This window comes from Lacerta agilis, chromosome 5 (assembly GCF_009819535.1).
Source record: "Lacerta agilis isolate rLacAgi1 chromosome 5, rLacAgi1.pri, whole genome shotgun sequence".
Classification (NCBI taxonomy): domain Eukaryota; kingdom Metazoa; phylum Chordata; class Lepidosauria; order Squamata; family Lacertidae; genus Lacerta; species Lacerta agilis.
This window is the reverse complement of record NC_046316.1, coordinates 67,127,174-67,147,289: the sequence shown is the minus strand read 5'-3', so window position 1 is coordinate 67,147,289 and position 20,116 is coordinate 67,127,174.

Here is a 20,116-nt window from a genome sequence, read left to right as displayed (position 1 = left end):
GGCATTATCAGAGCAGGGATACATTCCAGCCAGGCAAAACACACGGGCTTGAGGTAGAAAACTAGGCCTCCTATGAGGGGGGTGGCTTGTGGCTAAGGCAGTGGTGGAGCTTCATGCTCCGGCACTGGTGGGTGGAGAGCAGGTGGGGGCAGGGCTGGCGCGTGTCCTGGGGGTGTGGCGCCCAGCATGGGCAGGGGGGCAGCCGCGATGGCACCCCACAGGGATCACGCTGCCGGGGGCGGTGTGCTGCCCCCGCACTTCTCTTCCTCTGCCAGTGGGCTGAGGGACAGTTCTCAGAGAGGGCTGGAGGGCTTCATTCAGTTCTCAGGCAAGCAGTTCCTTTTCTAATATTTTATCCAAACGCTTCTTTAGTTAACCCTCATGCACAGTGAACTAGGCAGCCAAACAGCAAGCAAATGTTGTAATCTGGAGTTTAATGGGCTTTTCAGGACAAGAAAATGGTTGGGCAAGAAAGAAAAGGGACAGTGCTTCTCTTTCACCCTGTAACTTGCTGACAAGCATCTGCACGCCTGGAGCAATTTCAGTTTTGTTTCACAGTATCTCACCTTCATGCTGTTCGCTTGAGTGAATAATGTTGGCACCTGTCAACTTGTCCTTTCAGGGCTAAGAAGGCAAAACTCATGAACTGACCAGAAACCAGGCAATAGTTGCAATGGCACTGACCAGATATGTATGCATGAATGTACGTATGTATCTAGCTGGCTTGGATAACATATATCTCACTGATTTTTCTGGTGCAGCTAACTTTAGGACTGAATTGCAGGTTTTGCTACTCTTCTCCCTGAAATCTCTCATGAGTTTGTAGGTGCCAGACACCTATAATCTTAGCAACGTGTTAAACGCAAATAAGACAGGCTAGCTTCCTGTGCGGAGGAAATCGCCTGGGTGATGGGCAATTAAGAGAGCAAAGGAGAGGGGGCTCTGTGCCAGATGGCAAATGGTTGAGGCCCCTTCTCCAGCTCTTAGTTAAAAGGACAAAGACTGAATTGTGGGGCATGTGGGTGTATACACCATGCGGATGTATTAAGTTGCCTACAGGGATCAAATTGCAGTATTGGGTTATTCAGAGAAGTTGTTAAAAGCGCTCTGACTCATATCGGGGTGGCAGAAGGAAGGAAGGAAGTGCAAAGGTTATAGCAATAAGATGATGCAGTCTACTTTGGCATAACAACTATCTTGTTTTGCAAATTGCAAACATGTTAGTTGTTTTCTTTTAAAGACTTTTGCCTTAAGGATTGGATTAAGGCTTTAGACATTCTCTTGGAAGAGGCTATGTTTTGCACACTGCTAGCCAAGAGAACCACAGAGATGTAAACAAACCAAGGATCATGTAAAAATAACAATAGGGCTGCCATATGTACCGGGATTTCAAAGACGAAATTGATGTCTGGGCTCAATGTCCTTGATCTTAGGCAAGTCAATTGAAAAATCACTGGGGGGGGGGCAGTCCTGGTTTTTACTTTTTGAAATATGGCAACCCTAATAATAATAATAATAACAATAGGATGCTTTCACTTTTAAATCCCCAAACCAAAAAATACAGTTTGCGAGTTTTGTATATGAGCAAAAGTGATTTATTCTTTCCCTTATTTATTTATTTTTTTGCCAGAGGTTTTGTTTCTTTCCCTTTACCGATAGTTAGTCAGCATGCTCTGTCCTCCATGGGAAGGTTTTGCAGTTTCTCCCACCCTTTGGGTTGGAACAAGTGGAACCTCAAACAAAAGTTCATTAGACCAAGTGCTACTGCTCAGGATCCCGGCCAGCCAGTCATGTCCTTTCCAGGATGCTCTCTTCCACCCCACCCATCCCGCTTTGCCAGAACTCAGCTGACTGTGACCATTAAGCATGCTCATTCATCTTCATTGGGCTGTTTTTGCACTACCCACCCTTAGGTAGTGGTTTCTTTCTAAAAATTGCCGGTACTTCTGCAAACCTTGAGGTTCCCAAAAGCCATCTGTTTGGGCTGCTGTAGTCACATAAGGTCTCACACTCTCAAGTTCAGAGGTATATTTTCAGTTGTTGTAGGGTAGGAGCGTACTGTGCTGCCTTCACATCTTGCTTGGGGGCTTCCTGGGGCAGTCTGGTTGGCTTCTGTGGGAAATGGAAGGTGGGACTAGAGGTGACCTCTTGGTCTGGCCCAGCAGAGCTCCTCTTATGGGGCTGCATTCTGCGCACGCTTCCTCGGAAGCAAGTCCCACCAAACTCTGAAATGTATCTCTGAGTAAATATGTGCAGGATCAGCCTCCGATAACTGTTTTTCATACAGGGTGTTTGAAACAAGGACTGGTAAATCTAATTAAGACGTCCTTCACGGGAGCATATCACAACAGTTTAAGAAACAGCAGTTAACATTTACATACCGAACCTCACTTAGAAAGTCAACACTCTGCATAAACCACTTATTTGGCTTTTTCTCAGGGTTGCCGTGGAAACCACTGGATTCCTATTCCATGATTGGCATCCAAGTCTGTACTCAATAAGCTAAAAGCAACAGCCTTTTACCCCACAGAGGTAAGCAGGATTTGTATCAGCGAAGCAACTTGAAAACAAAGGTTGCAGGCGATGAGTACTTACTCTTTCACCAATGCTTTAAAATGTGCATAAGATAAGTCTATAAGTCTTGGATCTGAAAGCAGGTCTTCTTCACTCAAGGCTTCATTCATTATACAAGGGAGTGGGGAACCTGTGGCACTTCAGGTGTCATTGGATTCCAACTCCCATCAGCCCTAGCCAGCAAAACAACATCTGAAGGGCCACAGATTCCATGTATAGTTCAGCCAGTTGAGTATGAGACTCTTAATCTCAGGATTTTGGGTTCTGGCCCCATGTTCGGCAAAAGATGCAAGCATTGCAGGGGGGTTGGACTAGATGGCTGTTGTGGTCCTCTCCAGCTCTCTGATTCCCCATCCCCATACTGGCTGGCCCTGTGTCTGGAAGCACTCATTGCCAGAATGCTGCTCCTAAACTCTTGAGTCCTTCTGCACCAATGCAACGTTCACTCTTTCCTGGTTCCCATAATTCAAACCTTATGTAACTAGAACCATCGCTTACTGCAATGCAGCTTATGTGTGGCTGCCTTGTTGGAAAGGTACGGCCGACAAATGATGCTCTGTTGAGCCTCCATAAGGACATGAGGAGGTATAAATGCACAGTCTCAGGGTGGGATTCAACATTGAGCCAAGTTTTCTGCTTGCTGGGTGGAACAATCTCTCCTCTCCTTCCCTGTGTGCTGCTCTGGGTGTTCTCCTGACCTCACCCCAACCACCTGAGCTGATTTGACGAGTGCAGGGGGTGCAGAGGAGGAGGAGCAGAAAGCCCCATTGAGCTAGCAGAACTCACTGCATTGGTTCCTGTAAGCATAGCTATTTAATGGAATCCAGCCCTGTTTGGGCAAACTTTGCTGACTTCCTGTTGGGTTCCAAGCATTATTTAAGATGTTTAAGTTGGGGGGGAAATGGGTCACTTCAGAAAACACCTGTTCCAAAGCTCATGAAGGCTGGTAGGCAAAGCCTTGTTTTATATTCTGTCCTTGAGAGATGTGGCTTATCAGAGCTGGCCTTGTGCTCTGAAATGGGCTCTTTATCCATATTCATCAACCCTGCATGCATCTGAGGCTTGTAAATCCTTGCTGTTCCAGCACACTCTTCCTGAATGTGCCTTCATGTTATGCATTTGGCCCTGAAAAATTATCCTGAAAGGCTCTGTGCGAAGATCTCACCACAACTCCGTGTGCCTCTTTCTCCTTCTTTAGCTGCTGTTCGCAATATTCATTTCTTATTCCTCCTCTTTCTTGTGCTGACCTCGTTTTTTCCTGTCTTTTTATAGTTCTATTTCTAGTGTAGTTAATATATTTTTTTTCTTAAGCACAGCTCGGTTTTCTTAATTCAAAAGGCACTTTAAAGCTTCACGGTACGTGTGTGTGTGTGGAAGACCCCAAGGCAGATCAGAATCTTGGAGAGGTCAGCTAACAAGTACTTCAGCACTGCTGTCGCCAGAAGAATTGAAGCTAATGATCTTTACACGAACGATAATGACGTAACATGCACCACCAGATGAACATGGAAACAAAGGGCGGGTAACAACTTTGTTCCCAATCTGGTCATCAAAGAACACTGCGAGAGGAGGTAATTTCAAAGTCCCTCTCCCCACCACAACCCCAGAATAATTAGGTCTCTTGTATATTCATTTTGCTGCTTAGATTTGCCGTCGCTGCTCAAAGCGAGCTGGAAACAAGCCACAGCCTTGACTGAACCTGGATTTCCTTAGAGGCTAACATCTTAACTGCCATGACAAAGTGCAAAACCAAGGCACGGGTGCTGGGAGACTTTTAATGGAGCAGGAAGCTAAGCCTAAGAAACTAATTCCTGACCTCAGCGAGGCAGATGGAAAAATGCAAATATACGAACTTGGGGGAAAGGGAGAGGTCATTGGTAGAATGCATGTTTCATGGGCAAAAGGTCTTGGCATCAAGTGCTCCTCCCAACAAAGAGCTCAACCCCTCCACTGGCCCCCCCCCATTGTTGGATTCCAGTAATTAACATACGTTGTTATCCTTCTTGCCCACCTAGAAATACCAGTAATTACACATTATCAGGCTTGCATGTTGAGCATACTGCTTTATGGAAATGGGTTGTGGGCAACTTACAACCTCTAGGGCAATGCCTCGACGCCTTCCACGTGCTCTGTGTCAGGAAGATTTGGGGCATCACATGACAGGACAGAGTCTCAAAGAAAGATGTGCTCTCCCAAGCCCACATTCCTAGCATATTCGCACTCCTGTCTCAGCGATGTCTATACTGGCTCGGTCCAGTATACCTGAAGGAGCATCTCCACCCCCATCATTCTGCCTGGACACTGAGGTCCAGTGCTGAGGGCCTTCTGGCGGTTCCCTCGCTGTGAGAAGCCAAGTTACAGGGAACCAGGCAGAGCGCCTTCTCGGTAGTGGCACCCGACCTGTGGAACACCCTCCCACCAGATGTCAAAGAGAAAACCAACTACCAGACTTTTAGGAGACAACTGAAAGCAGCCCTATTTAGGGAAGCTTTTAATGTTTAATAGATTATTGTATTTTAACATTCTTTTGGAAGCCGCCTAGAGTGGCTGGGGAAACCCAGCCAGATGGGCGGGGTATAAATAAATAAATAAATGATGATGATGATGATGATGATTATTATTATTATTATTGGAAGATGGCAGGATCCCAAAGAACGTGCTCTATGGAGAGCTGGTTTCAGGCATCAGGCCCATTGGCAGATCAACTCTGTGTTAGAAAGATGTCTGCAAATGACACATGAAGGCTGGCAACATCAACCCTGCCATGTGGGTGCATGCCACATTAATTTCTCACATCAAATGTAACTGAACTGTAGAAAAGACTCTGTGACCTGATAAAAGAGACAAAGCACAACTTTTGTAACCAAAGCAAATCTTTAATAAAAATTACTTTTTTTAAAAAAATAACAATCAAACACCCTGCCATATGGGAATCCATAGGAGCATAGGAGCCAACTCCTAGGAGCCGAGGTGGTTTTGCTCCCCCAGTAAAATATTTGATGGGGCCAGCCCACCCACCCCCAATTAATGGGCATTGCCATTCAAATTGTGTGTGTGCGTCACTTCATGTGATTGATTATGCAGTGCAGGGCTTATCTGCCCCCCTCATATTTTATTCAAGTTGGCACCCTTGTGGGAATGCCCTGCAGATGACCGCAGTGCCTGGAGACAGACAGTCAGGTTATGCACCCACAGCAGTGACCAGAGGAGAAGTGATCGCTAGCAGGAGTGCCGAGAGAAGAAACACCATTGTGCGCCTGTAGCAGCACAACCAGACACCTTCATGTGCCCCAGCTGCAACAAAGCATTTCTGTCCTGTATCGGTCTCTACAGCCGCAGCAGGCACCACAACTCTTCAGCAGTTTTACTTCACCCCCAAAGATGCAATCCTTCATTGTCTCCCAAGACAGATGGATGCCATCGTTTAACCACAACAACATTTAAGCTAACTGTAAAGCATAGCAAAGAAATGTTTCGAGACTCTCCTTGGTGTGTTTGAGTGATTGCCTAAGTGCCTGAGGAGAAATTGGATGAAAAATACAATTGTTACAGTAGTCTTTAAAGGATAGGTAGAAGAGTTATTTTCCTGCTGGATGCTTTCAACAAGTTATTTCACTTTTATCTTTTATTGACAGAATAAAATAGATTTAAGTCATCTGTAGTTATTTTGGAAAATATCCAAAGTGGAACACCCAAGTGTGCTTTTGTTTGCTTTTTGAAAATCCAGTTACCTTTAATGTTTTTCAGTTCCTGTTCTACTCAGCCCTGACCGAGAATGGAGAGATTACTCCTGTTTAATGATGAGTAGGGAGGAAGGAAATTTTCATTTGGTCTGCATTTTTACGTGAAATGAGCCAGTTCACACCACCTGGACTAATACACAAATTGGAACATATCTGTCCTTATAAAATTTGCACTTCCCTGAATTTTGCAATACATTTTTTAGCTCATTAAAAGTCCAAAATGAATATTTTTAGGATAAAACATGTTTAGAAATGTGCATACTGGGATATAATGCCTATCTTCTCTGGACTTAAAAAAGCTCAGATTAATGCAAAATTGGAGTAGAATTGATTTATGAATGCAAGATTGAAATTTCTAACTCTAATGATGGACACCCTGATACTTTTATGATTTGGGCATTGGGCATTGGCAACAAAGATTACAAATCCAGTACTATAAACTCTGACAAAATGCCTCTTTTGTGATCATTTGAAACATCACTGGATTTTTAAAAATGCATACATATCACTGAAATGCATGTTGGGAACCTGGTATGAGTAGGATGACATTCCTTGCCCCATCACGTTTTGCAATGTCATGAGTCACTTTTTCATTTGGTTGCCAGGAAAAGACAAATTTGCTTGCTCAGGCATTTGCCGAATAATAGCATTTTTATGTGGAAGTAAGCTGCCCATTCTGAGGTTTTTACGGTTGTAATTTATACTGTATTTTAAAATCTTTTGGGCTTGATTTAGTGTCCTGCATGTTTTGGGAATTGCACCCTGCCCTGAGATCTTATGGTGAAGTGCAGGATAGAAATACATACCATTGTAATCCCTTGCAAGGCAGCCTTCAGGCACATTTCCCCTTGGTTTTATTCCTTTGCAGACTAGAAGCAGCACTGAAAAAACTCCACTTCTATTGTTACCTCCCATAAACCCAGAGGCATTTCGATCAGTTTGTTCCTTCAAAATGGCTCTGACATTGCAGGCAATTGTTGTGCTACTCAACCACTAACTGCTATTGCAGGGAGATCATTGGCCATTATGGAACATTAGCCAGTATTTCTTCCTCAAAACATAACTGCTTCAAACTGCAGAGTGACCCCCAACAATCTGATGACAAACCCACAATAATAATAGGGTGTTGCTAGGCACCCCGAGGCTCAAGATGTGCATAGAGATTTGGCTTCACACCAGAAGGGAGATTTTGCCTGTTGGCAATTGTCTGACACATCCTTCCCCAACATGGTTGCTTCCAGCTGTTTTGGATGCAACTGCCAACAGTGCTAGCCAGCACCAGGTTGGGGGAAGACTGGGTGAACTTCCTCTCCACTGTTTCCTCTAATTTCAGCTACATTTACCAACGTTGTTGTTCTGATATCCAGAATTTTTATCACCTACAAAGTTAAACAAGCACCACTTTGTTCATGTGCAACAGAAGAACATAAATGGACTGCATGGTGCATTTACCAAGAAATGGGTGTTAATTGTCTTTGATTGAGATGGCCTTTTAAGGAAATTTTGAAATCACAAAGGTTGTTGTTATGTATTAAGTTTGGCTGCAGTTCTCACTCAGGGCCACCAATATGCAAATGAAGGATTGAGAGCTGTGTTCACTGATTGGTTAGTTAGTTGGAATTTGTTACTGTTACAAGTTATTTAGTATTATATAAGGCAGCCAGCTACGCTGTTGTTTCAGACACAAGGAGCAGTTCTAACTGCTGTAATAAAGAGCTGCTGATCTGAAGAGCTGTGTCCTTCGTCCATCTTTCCCACAACTTACCGTAACAGCTGTATCAAAGGCAAGGCAAGGAAGGAATTTGGGTAACTGAATGGGGATTGGGAAGAAACAAACAAACATCTGATTCGTTGGTTATCCAATTGAATGCTAGCAGTTGACAAGGAATTATTCAGATTAAAACAATGCAAAATAAGTAAGTCACTGAATGCTAAGGTGTTTTTAAATGAAGGTCTGTAGCTCAGTAGCAGAACAGCTGCATTGTATGCAAAAGGTTCCTGGTTCAATCCCCAGCATCTCCAGGTAGAATTAGGAAACATTTCCTATCTGAAACCTTAGGGAGCCACTGCCAGTCAGTGCAGAAATTACTGAGCTAGATGGGCCAATGGGGAGGGGCTGTTCAATGTTTTCCCACTGCCTTCTCACACGTTATTAGTAAAATCCCCAAATGGGGCTGCAGTGGCTGTTCTTTCAAAAGTCTTGAGAATGCTAGTATATAGGAAGATGATCAAACTTAGGCAGGGACTATGGGATACTAAAACCTTTTACTGTAATCAGAGAAAAATCACAGGTAGATGGCAGGAAGTGGGGCTAGTATTATTTTTATTAATTATATTATTACAGGCATCTTTCAATTTACCCAAGGGTTACATTCCAGGGATAGTGCATAAAGCCAAAATAGCGCATTGTCTCAACACTTTGGGTGCAATAGTGGGTGAGATTGCCAAAGTTCCCCCCATATGCCCACCACCTTCTTAATATATATATATATATATATTTTAATGGCCAAGTGTGTAAAGCTGAATGTGCACAAGTTAAATGTGTGTAAGTTGTGAGTTACCTGTACAGTGGTGTCTCGCTAGACGAAAATAATTCGTTCTGCGAGTGCTGTCGTATAGCGAATTTTTCGTCTTGCGAAGCACCAACGAGAGAATAGCGGTTTGACGAAAAAAAGAAAAAAAAAATCGGAAATTTTTTCGTCTTGCGAGGCAAGCCCATTGAAAAATTCGTCTTGCGAGACAGCCTTCCGCTAGCGAATGCCTTTCGTCTAGCGAGTTTTTCGTCTAGCGAGGCATTCGTCTAGCGGGGTACCACTGTATTATGCCATAGTCACTTGTTACAGAGAGATCTCCAAGCAATGTACAACATATTTAAAAATGAAAAACGAAAATGCATTATTATATCAACACATTCATACAAAACACATGCAATTCATAAAAAAGATACAACGCACACCTGCTGCAGGAAGCTTTGTCAACACACTAACAGCAAAAACAGCTAGTCCATCAAATGCCTGGTGTGAAAGGTAAGCGTTTACCTGGCCTCAAGAAGATCTCAGTGAAGGCGCCAGGTGGACCTCACTGGGGAGGAGTGTTCTAGACCACAGCTATCTTTCAGACATTTTAAGTGGAAGAAGCATTATGCAATATAAACTAGACAAGTAACTCTGTTCATTAGCTGTGTATTTTGAACAAAAGCTGACTCTTGGGTCATGTAAAATTCAGCAAGTTCATGCAAGTCATTTTTTCTTCCCCAAATGAGAACAGACCTCATAGAAGTAAAATGGTAGCCTGCTGCGTCTATGCTGGATAATTGTGATAAGTTTCAGAAAATATTGTAGTTTTCACAGAGTTTAAAATATATCTTTGGTTTGCTGGAAGGAAAGAAAAAAAAACGATTTCCTGTTCTCTGAGACTGTAATAAGGAGAAAGATATTAATCCCTATTCTTGAAATGTTTCCTTTCAGAACATTTCACCGTAATATAATAAGGTCCAAGACAGAGGAACAATGTTTCTCTCTCTATACTATATGTCTACTGCATGCTGTGTTTTTAATTTGAAAGAGACTGATTCTTTTTAAGGGAATTATTCATAAAAGAATGCAGAAAAATATATTATACAGACACATTTTGACAACCGCAGTGAAATTACAGCAAATCTTATTTTACTAGAACATTGCTTCCAATAAAAATCTCTCAAGTTTTAAGAACAGTGTGTTCCTATATACATTAAAATGTAAGGCTGTCTTCATGCAGCTTGGATTGGAGGATTTGTAGTGTCATGCTATTATTATTATTATTATTATTATTATTATTATTATTATTATTATTATTATTTCTATACTGCTTTATATTTTAAAGAAAAAAATCTCAAAGCAGTTACAACCAACATTAAAACACCAACTGAAATAATAAGTATGCACTCAAAGCAGCGTAATTAACTAGAAACAAAACTATTATCTTAAAAAGTTTTCAAAATAAGACATTTCAAAGGAGGGCAACTAACAAAATGCACATTTAATGCAGCAAAGTTAACCAAAAATATCATCTTAAAGATTTCAGAAGAAAACATTGCTAAAGGAAGTCAAACATAAAATGCACATTTAAAACAGCACAATGAACAAGAGAATAAAATAAAATATTCAGCACAGAACATAGCTGCTGATGTTGTTGCAGCAGCAGCCAGTTCTGCCAATGGTGGTTCATGGCAGGCGATAGCTGTGGAAGCTCAGGCTCAGTGACCTGGATCTGCATTAAGAGACAGTCAGGATGGTCTCTGGCCTCTTCAACAGCCTCAGCTTCTGTAGCTGGAGTCAGTCAGGGGCCCGTCCTCCCAGGCAAGGTGGAAAAAAGCCTACATGACAGGGAACAGGCCATGAAGTCAGGGTGGGGAAGCAAACGAGAAGGCAGGTTGCACAACACCAGCAGTCATGACATGGGAGTGAGGAAGGAGGGACAGTGGCAGACGAAAGGTAATGAGTAAAGCTTTAATGAGAATTTACCAGCTACTCGTCAGAGAGGATGTAAGGGATGGGGACAATATTACAATACATGGTGGCAATGCCCAGTTGTACAAGCGAGCTTGTTTTCTCCTACTCTGGAGGGTAAGACTTGAACCAATGGCTTCAAGTTACGAAAAAGGAGATCCTTCCTGACTAAACATCAGGAATAACTTTCTAGCAGTAAGAGCTTTTTGACAGCGGAAATGGAATCCCTCAGGAGGTTGTGGGCTTTCCTACATTTGAGGTTTTTAAGCAGATGCTGGAAGGCCATCTGTCATGGATGCTTTAGTTGAGATTCCTGCATTGCAGAGGGTTGGACTAGATGAGCCTTGGAGTCCCTTCCAACTCCACAATTCTATGATTGTGTGATTCTATGATTTTTGAGTAAAGGTTTTTCAGACTATGTCTTCCAATAGTGCGATAAATTATTCTTCCAGACCCAGGTCTGACATTGCTATATCACTCTTTCCAGAAACCATACACAATGTGTTATATAAGGATCTAATCAACCACCTAGTAACAGCAGCTAGGCTACAATTGGCCCAGCATCGGAGATATCATTCCCATTGTACTCTAAAGAGAATAAGTTATGGCAGTTACCGATTGCAGAAGAAGTTACAGAGTGTAACTGACAACTTAGAGGGGGTTTAATCTAAAATACCATTCTCAGTTATATTGTTTTCATTTGTCGAATATGTTTTGCAGTAACAGGGAGCAGTTCTTTCTCCAGATCTCCACCATCCATTACAGACTGGTATCATTCAGAAACATTTTTGGCCTTCAGTTTAAAATCTATACATTAACTTTGTTGGCATTCCATATCTACACATTTCTACATCTTCTCCATGATTGTTTTGGTTTTGCCTTCTTTCTGTGCATTTACAAAGCAGTGCCGGAACTAAGCTTAAGTCAAGTTTTGTTATGTGTGCCTTGTTTGTTGTGATGTATACTTTGTTTATCTGAAGAAAATCAGTAATTAAAAAGAAAAAGACAAGCAGGAGAGGGCTGTTGTGCTCATATCCTGCTTAATCCTTGTGCAGCTGAATAGCCACTGTAGGATCAGATGCTGCAGTAAATACATATTTGATATGATCCAGCACAGCTCCTTTCATGTCATTAAAGGCATCAAATGCTTGCTGCCAGATGAACACTGGGATGTCAACAAAATTTAAACGTAGACAGAGCGCCATCTTCATCACCCTGCTCTAGCTCTCTGCCACTTGCTGTTTGATGACCTTTGCACGTATGCAGCAGTTCTTAAAAAGCACACAGGGATGCTTTTGAGGGACAAAATGAAGAAAGGCTATAAGGATAGCTGATCTGAGTCCATCCACTCATGGTGATATTGTAAAGGGAGAGGGTGGACCTTCTGGCCATCAGCGCCACAGTTAGAAAGCTCTTCCCTGCAGAAGACACCACCCCGAAGAAGCTTCCTTCTGCTCATTGTGAGATTCAGAGGCACCAGCTTCTCTGGGCAATTGAGGGGGCCCAACGTGACACCACACAACGTCCTGACGTTGCACGCCAAGGCCCTTGATGAGATTGGTTCTACTGTCTAAGAATGGGGGCTTTGAAAAAAAACTGTAGGTGTCGCAGGAGCCCTGCAACGAATTCAGAGTGAGGAAAACATATGCTGTGCCTCTTCAGCAGTTCTTCACATGGCTCCTGCACCTTCACCTTCAACTTCTCTTATGTTCTTAGCTTTTGATCTTCTGACACCTATTGTTCCAGTTCCCCTTTCCTGTTTCAGTCTGAACCACCCGGCTTGTCTTCCCTTCTATACTCCAAATAATTAAAATCCTACCAGGGGTGGAGGGAGCCAATCTGCTGCCCGGGATGGCAAACTTGAAAGGCACCCCTCCCCACGTGTGCTGTTGTTCGCCCGCTGCAGCCTTAAAACGCGGCATGGTGCGATCGCCGGTCGAAAGGGGTGCCGGCCAATTGCGCTCGCCATCTTGGGTGGACTGCGCATGTCCACCCAAGATGGCAGGCGCGATCGGCCGGCACCCCTTCCATGCAGTGCGGCAACCTTTAAGGCTGTTCGCGCGTTGCAGCCTTTTAAAAGTTGCCGCGCTCGATCGCGGGGGTGGGGCCTGCCCCCAGAGTGTCACCCTCCCCAGGGTGGTACCTGGGGCGGACCGCCCCCCCGCCCCCTTGCTCCGCCCCTGAATCCTGTTGTTGTTGTTGTTCAGTCGTTCAGTCGTGTCTGACTCTTCGTGACCCCATGGACCAGAGCACGCCAGGCACGCCTATCCTTCACTGCCTCTCGCAGTTTGGCCAAACTCATGTTAGTAGTTTCGAGAACACTGTCCAACCTTCTCATCCTCTGTCGTCCCCTTCTCCTTGTGCCCTCCATCTTTCCCAACATCAGGGTCTTTTCTAGGGAGTCTTCTCTTCTCATGAGGTGGCCAAAGTACTGGAGCCTCAACTTCAGGATCTGCCCTTCTAGTGAGCACTCAGAATCTAGTGAGCACCCTGAATCCTACCATTTATTAACCTTATCACCCTTCTAGTGAGCACCCTGAATCCCACCATTTATTAATTTCTAGGGTTTAAGGCTTGCCCTCCCACAAAACTGTAACAATATGGTTTGTTTGTTTTTTTGTTTTGTTTTTTAAATGTAGGGTTGGTTTACTTTATACATTATCTTGGGGCACAGACACTCCCATACTGCTTGTAGAGCTGGCAAGGTGGTTCCTTCACATGCACTCATTTGTCATCATTTCTCTGGAGAAGTTATTAAAACACATTGAGGCAAAAGCCAGATTGGAAAGGGCCTTAAAACTATTTCCAACCTGCCATTCCACACCTGAGAAATCATGTGACTATGGAACAACTGGGAGCTTACGTGCTGAGAATATGGAAGCCTTGTCTTTTAGAATAGATTAAATAAAGGTGACTGAGGAATCGGTTGCCCAAAAGAGACATCACAAAACTGATTAGATTCCTGTTGTTTCTGGGTAATGTGGTTGCTCTGCTGACATTTGAATGACAAATGCTGAAAATCTCCGGGTTTTCTGCTTAAAACTGTTACAGACCAATCCCCAGTTTGCCTTCCGCATGCCTTGCAGAATGATGCTTGACCTCGAAATATTGGAATTGCTAGTAACATGGGCTGAATTCACTTTTAACCTGATAATCGTATCCTGTGGACATATATTGACATTGAGAAATGCTAAGAGCTCGCATTTTGCTGCTGGCTGGTGGAGCGACTCACGAAAAGGAGAGTGATGCTCCATGTGACTTAATTGCCATTCAGGATGCATTTCTGCAGCTGCTCAAATAACAGGCAGATAGCCAACGACAGCATCCTCTTGGTGCTCCAGGACAGTGTTCCTTGTGTAAGAATAAAAATATAATGACTCTAATGTGTCGTTTGGGTTGCTTCACACATCACCTGCAGATTGCCATTTGGAATGTATAATTAGAGCAATGCTTGGGGAGGGGGGGAAAGGAAGTGGGGGATTAATTGCAATCACTTGGAGGCTGGCCAAACATTTAGAGCACCCTTCTGTGATGTTTGAACTGTGCTGCCTGCAGAATGAATATACCTGGCTTCTTCCAGATGCTGCACTTTGGGATGTCATTTATATGCCTTGCATGCTCCTCTAGAATATATCCCTGTAGTTTACTTGGGTGGGGGGATCTATCTATCTATTCATCAACCATCTATCTATCATCTCAACAGACTGGAACTTTGTCATAATTGTCAAGCTCCCTCAAATTACACAACTACTCAGCAAGGTAATCTACTATTAGTTATTAGTTATTTATTTAAATGTTTATAAACTACACTTTCATAAAAAATACAAGAAGGTGGTGTAGAGTAAGGGGGGGGGAACCCAACTAAAAATACCTACATGTCAATAAAAATGGTTGATAAAAAAAATCCCAAGTGTTATACGTAGAAACATAGAATTGTAGAGTTGGGTGGGTCATCTAATCCAACCCTCAGCTAAAGCATCCATGACAGATGGCCATCCAACCTCTGCTTAAAAACCTTGAGTGAAGGAGAATCCACAACCTCCCAAGGAGTCTGTTCCACTGTCAAACAGCTCTTACTGTTATAAAGTTATTCCTGATGATTAGTCAGAATCTCCTTTCTGGTAACTTGTATCAGGTCCCAAATAACCTAGAAAAGCTCTGCTGGATGATGACCACTTGAGAATGTAATAGAAGCAGTAAGGTAGGATTCCTTTGCTGCCTTCATTGTCACATGGTAGGTACAGTTGTGCTCTCTCTAAACAGTGCTCAGTTGGCCATGGAGTGAGTTCTTATAAAATAAGTTTAGAAATATGATAAACGATGTAATAAAATATTATTTAGATATATTTTTGTAGTACAGATTAATGCAGAAATGAATTGGGGCTTATGATCACATGCAAAAGCGACATGAACCAGAAACAGACTGATCTGTTAATCCCTAACTATGGGAAATTATTATTATGTCTTTCATACCACTTCGGGGGGGGGGGGGCTTCTTTGGCCTTGATTTTATATAGAAGAGAGCAAGCAGAAGAGCAAGCAAATTTGGGAAAGAAATAAAAACCACAAAAGTTCACAAAAGTTTTCTGCAGAGTTTTTATGGTTTCTTATTCCACTTATTCAGTCTGCAGTGATGGTCCTCTGCAACCTTCACCACCGTCACATCTTTCTTCCTCCTCTGGTTGGTCAGTTTCCCCTTTTCTCCTAGCTTTGCGTACCATCATAGTTCCCAGGAGACACAAGGCCAGAGTATTGTTGATGTCACCCACATCATAAAAAAACCAGCACTGAATTTTAACAGACCCATTAAGAAAAAAAGAGGTCAGACAAGGCACTTAATGGCGTGGTGTTCTGAGTTAATGGAGAAAGTTAAATGTAACTTTAAGGATAAACGGGCACTAGCTTTTACCACGGGACTACATTTCCTTAGACCCAGTTGAAACAGTTCTCCCACTGTGCTTCGGTTGTCAGAGCCTTGTCTGCATGAACAGGGTATACTAAGTCCATTCTGGACAGTAGATGAGGTTGGCCTTTGGGCAACAGAGGCTATATATTGTGCTTCATTGCCTCATTAATACCCCCTTTGACAATTATTTATCAGTTATTTATTTTGTTAGTTATTGCATTCTGAGGGTTAAATCCAATTAAGGTTGAATCCTTAATGAAAGGATTTACACTTGTGCAATGGAACTTCTCCCTTCTCCTCCCTATAACCCATGCACCCGCTAAACCTGTTCTGAGTTTTTCCCCAGCCCCCCGTAGCAGATTTGGGGAGAGAATTTGGTGAGAATTTCTATTGCACAAGCATAAATCTAATAGAACAAGTGCATTGGATGCTGCCCTGAATTTCCAAATCATAACTCTCTTCTTTTTCTTTTTAAAGCTCAGAAACAGACATCATTTATGGGGAAGTCATCAATAGTTGAGGTTCATCATCACTAAATTTTTACATTCTGAAACCAATGCCTAATTTTTGTTGTTGTTGATTACATTCTTATTTCTGCTTGCTTAAGCTAAATGATTGTTACTGTCACAATTCTTTAAAGGCCTTGCTTTTATCCAAAACTATTAATATTCCAATGCAACTCGGATAAAAAACCTCATTGCTTTTTGCTCAGCATGTGCCATAACTCCTGAGTTTCTGTACATCATTGTAAAAAGATCAGGGATTCCATCATTTCCCAGGATAGTATTGTTTCTCTTTGTGCACCTCAGCTTCCAACTTTTAGTAACATTGATCCTTTATCTTGTTTTTCCTCAGTGTAGTGAATCATTCTAACGCTGGCTCAATATGTAAGTAAATATTTTTGAAGAAAAGAAAAAAGGGAAAGCAAGAAAAAGATGTTACACATTTGCAGTTCTTGCTGAAAAGAAAAAACAACAGTTTTCTTGATGGCTGCTGTTTTCCAAGGCTGTTAATTTTAACGCATGTACTTCCAAACCCTTGTTTTCTTTTCTTTTCTTTTGCTTCCTTTTTCGTCTTTTCCTTTTGTTACTTTTGTATTCCTATTTTGAGAAGAATGGTTCATTGTTCCAGTCTCTGCAGTGGAAATTGTGAGATTTGGAATAGTGGTCTCCTAATTTTCTTTGAGCAAAGTATCTTACCTGATTGTGGTACCAGGGCTATTCCCAAGATCAACTGATGCAGGTTAAATGGAGAGCCAAATGGGATGTGTGTCTATGTGTGTGAGATTTCAACTGAGAAACTAGTGCTGTGGAAAGACTTAAACCCTCCACACCTGCTGCATAATGTATCTGGTTGGAATCAGGGAGCCCTTGTGGCTTCTAGTTACACTTTAAAAGCAAATAACATGGGAGAGTCTATTAAGGGATGTTCCATATCGGAAGGTCAGTGGTTCAAATCTGCATGGCAAGGTGAGCTTCCACTGCTCTGTCTCAGCTTCTGCCAACCTAGCATTTGAAAGCATACCAGTGCAAGTAGGTACCGCTGTGGCGGGAAGGTAAACAGCGTTTCTGTGTGCTCTGGCACTTGTCACGGTCCTCTGTGTGCCAGTAGCAGCTTAGTCATGCTGGCCACATGACCCAGAAAGCTGTCTGTGGACAAATGCCAGCTCCCTTGGCAAGATCGAGCACCGCACCCCATAGTCGCCTTTGACTGGACTTAACTGTCCAACTGTTCTACCTTAATTTGGTTCTCACCATTCCTACATTTAACTAGTTTTAATCATGCTATCAACATACAGAATGGTTCAGTACAGAGGCATCTAAAAAGTGGAGTGGTTATTATAATACAATTAAGTATGTTATCAATACAAAATAAGAAAAGAAAAATCCTTTCAGTAGCACCTTAGAGACCAACTAAGTTTCTTCTTGGTATGAGCTTTCGTGTGCATGCACACTTCTTCAGATACCAAGAAGTGTGCATGCACACGAAAGCTCATACCAAGAACAAACTTAGTTGGTCTCTAAGGTGCTACTGGAAATAATTTTTTTTATTTTGTTTTGACTATGGCAGACCAACTTGGCTACCTACCTGTAACTATGTTATCAATATTTCATGGTCAGATAGTGTGATGGGTCAGAATACTCACCTGAACTACTAACAGCTTAGTCTCTGCTACTTCCCGGGAAAGAGAGGGGGAGGGCGAGCCAGTGGAAAGGTTGGTATAGTGCAAATGTACAAGTAGAGTCAATCTGGTGCTCCTGCAGTAGAGCCCCTGGCAGGACATGAGCATTGGTGGATGGCTATCCAAATTCCATGCCAACTCCTGACTCCTTGATAGTTAAGTGATATGTTGTGCATGTAAAGGTGTCAGGCCCAACTATCTTCCTAACCATTATAGGTGAACACACAATTAAGAACATACAACCAATTTACTGGCTTAAATGTTGCAATATTGCTTCACTCAAAGTGAGCTGATAAATAATAATGTCATCTCAAAAGAATCAGTAGAGTTTCACACTGCCAATTAGTCACTGGCTACCAGCAGGTATCTAAACATTCTGAAACAATTCTTTCAACATGTTCCCAACTTAGAGTTCCTAACTCCCACATCAGGACAAATCTCCCTGTGGTTTTTCATTTTTCAGTTGTTCCTGTACAATTGGGTTTGATTGACTCTACTTCTAGTACAAAAGAATCAGCTCTACATTTCTCTGGTACGTCACAGTAAATTACTATCCAATTCATATTTATACTCAATAAAATGCAGTTTCATGCAGGAAGTTATTTACAACTTGCTGGGTATTAAATTATCTCTTGAAGATGTCTACTAAAATTCTGTCAGTGAATGGAAATGCAGGCCTTGAAAGCTTATATGCTCTTTGACCATTTTTTTTTGGTCCGGTACAAAATTTTCCATCTCATTCTTGGGGATTCTGCACCAAACTGGTAAACTGAACTAATGAAACTAACTTTTACTCAGAGAAGACCCGCTGAAATTATTTTTTGTAAATAACTGCTGTTTCAGTTTTTCAATCACATTTATTAGCATATTACTATATGTAAACAAGGCCCATTACTTTCAGTATAATATGAAGAAAATAAATCCTAAATATAAAGAGAACAGAATTTAATTGAGTACAATCTTGTGACAGATGGGGAACTCTACACAAGTGAACTGGCCTTTGCATTTATAATCCCAGCCTATAAGATATTACCTTTACACAGGCAAAACTCTCTTGAAATTGTTTTACAAAGCACAATGAACAAAAGCAGTGATCCAATATATTTTCCTTTAATTTGTAATCATTAACTTATAATGGATACACATGCAATCCTGTTCAAATGCTCATTCACCTGGGGAACTGTGATTGCTTAACAGGGCTATAGATGGCTGCTTCTGGTAAGTGAAATTGAACTCATAAGACTACATGGCAACAGGCAATATGATATTCCTAGGCTCTACCTGTTGTATTCCATTATTTTTAAGTCTATGTTTAAGAAGTGTGCCCCAGTAGTTAAGATGAAAGGAGTTAAGAGCAGGAGCTGACAACCTGGCACTTGTTTGTGCCATGGTACGCATGAAAGCTTCTACTGGTGCATCTGGGTAGGTGCCCCAGAGTCTGAACTTTCGCTTCTTTTTAAAGCAAGTCTCCAGCCCTCCCAGAATGTAACTTATGGGGCAACATGTACAGGCACCTTCTATGAGATTTCTGTGGAATGAGTGTGGTGTGGCCACTTCACATATTTTATTTGGTACTTAGGAATAGTGCACCCTGTTGCCATTAGACAGCAACTGCAAGTGTTTGTGTGTGTGTGAAATCAGTAAGGTGTGATTTCCCCAGGCAGGACCAGCAGGACATAACTGACTTCCTATGCTAACTATAAAGTTAGTTAAACGGCCTCGGTCCTGTATACCTGAAGGAGCGTCTCCACCCCCATCGTTCAGCCTGGACACTGAGATCCAGCACCGAGGGCCTTCTGGTGGTGCCCTCATTGCGAGAAGTGAGGTTAAAGGGAACCAGACAGAGGGCCTTCTCGGTAGAGGCGCCCACTCTGTGGAAAGCCCTCCCATCAGATGTCAAGGAAATAAGCAGCTATCCTATTTTTAAGTGACATCTGAAGGCAGCCCTGTATAGGGAGGTTTTAATATTTAATGCTGTATTGTTTTTAACACTCGATTGGGAGCCGCCCAGAGTGGCTGGGGAAACTCAGCCAGATGGGCAGGGTATATAAATAATAATAATAATAATAATAATAATAAAAGTTGTCAGGGGCAGCACTGTCTCTTATTTTGTGTTACCGCATGCTATCCATGGCAGCCATTTTTTGTGTTAAGCCCCAACCTGCCACATAGCAGCCATTTTGTGCTTCCAGTACACTCTTTCAAAACCTGAAATGTGCCCACT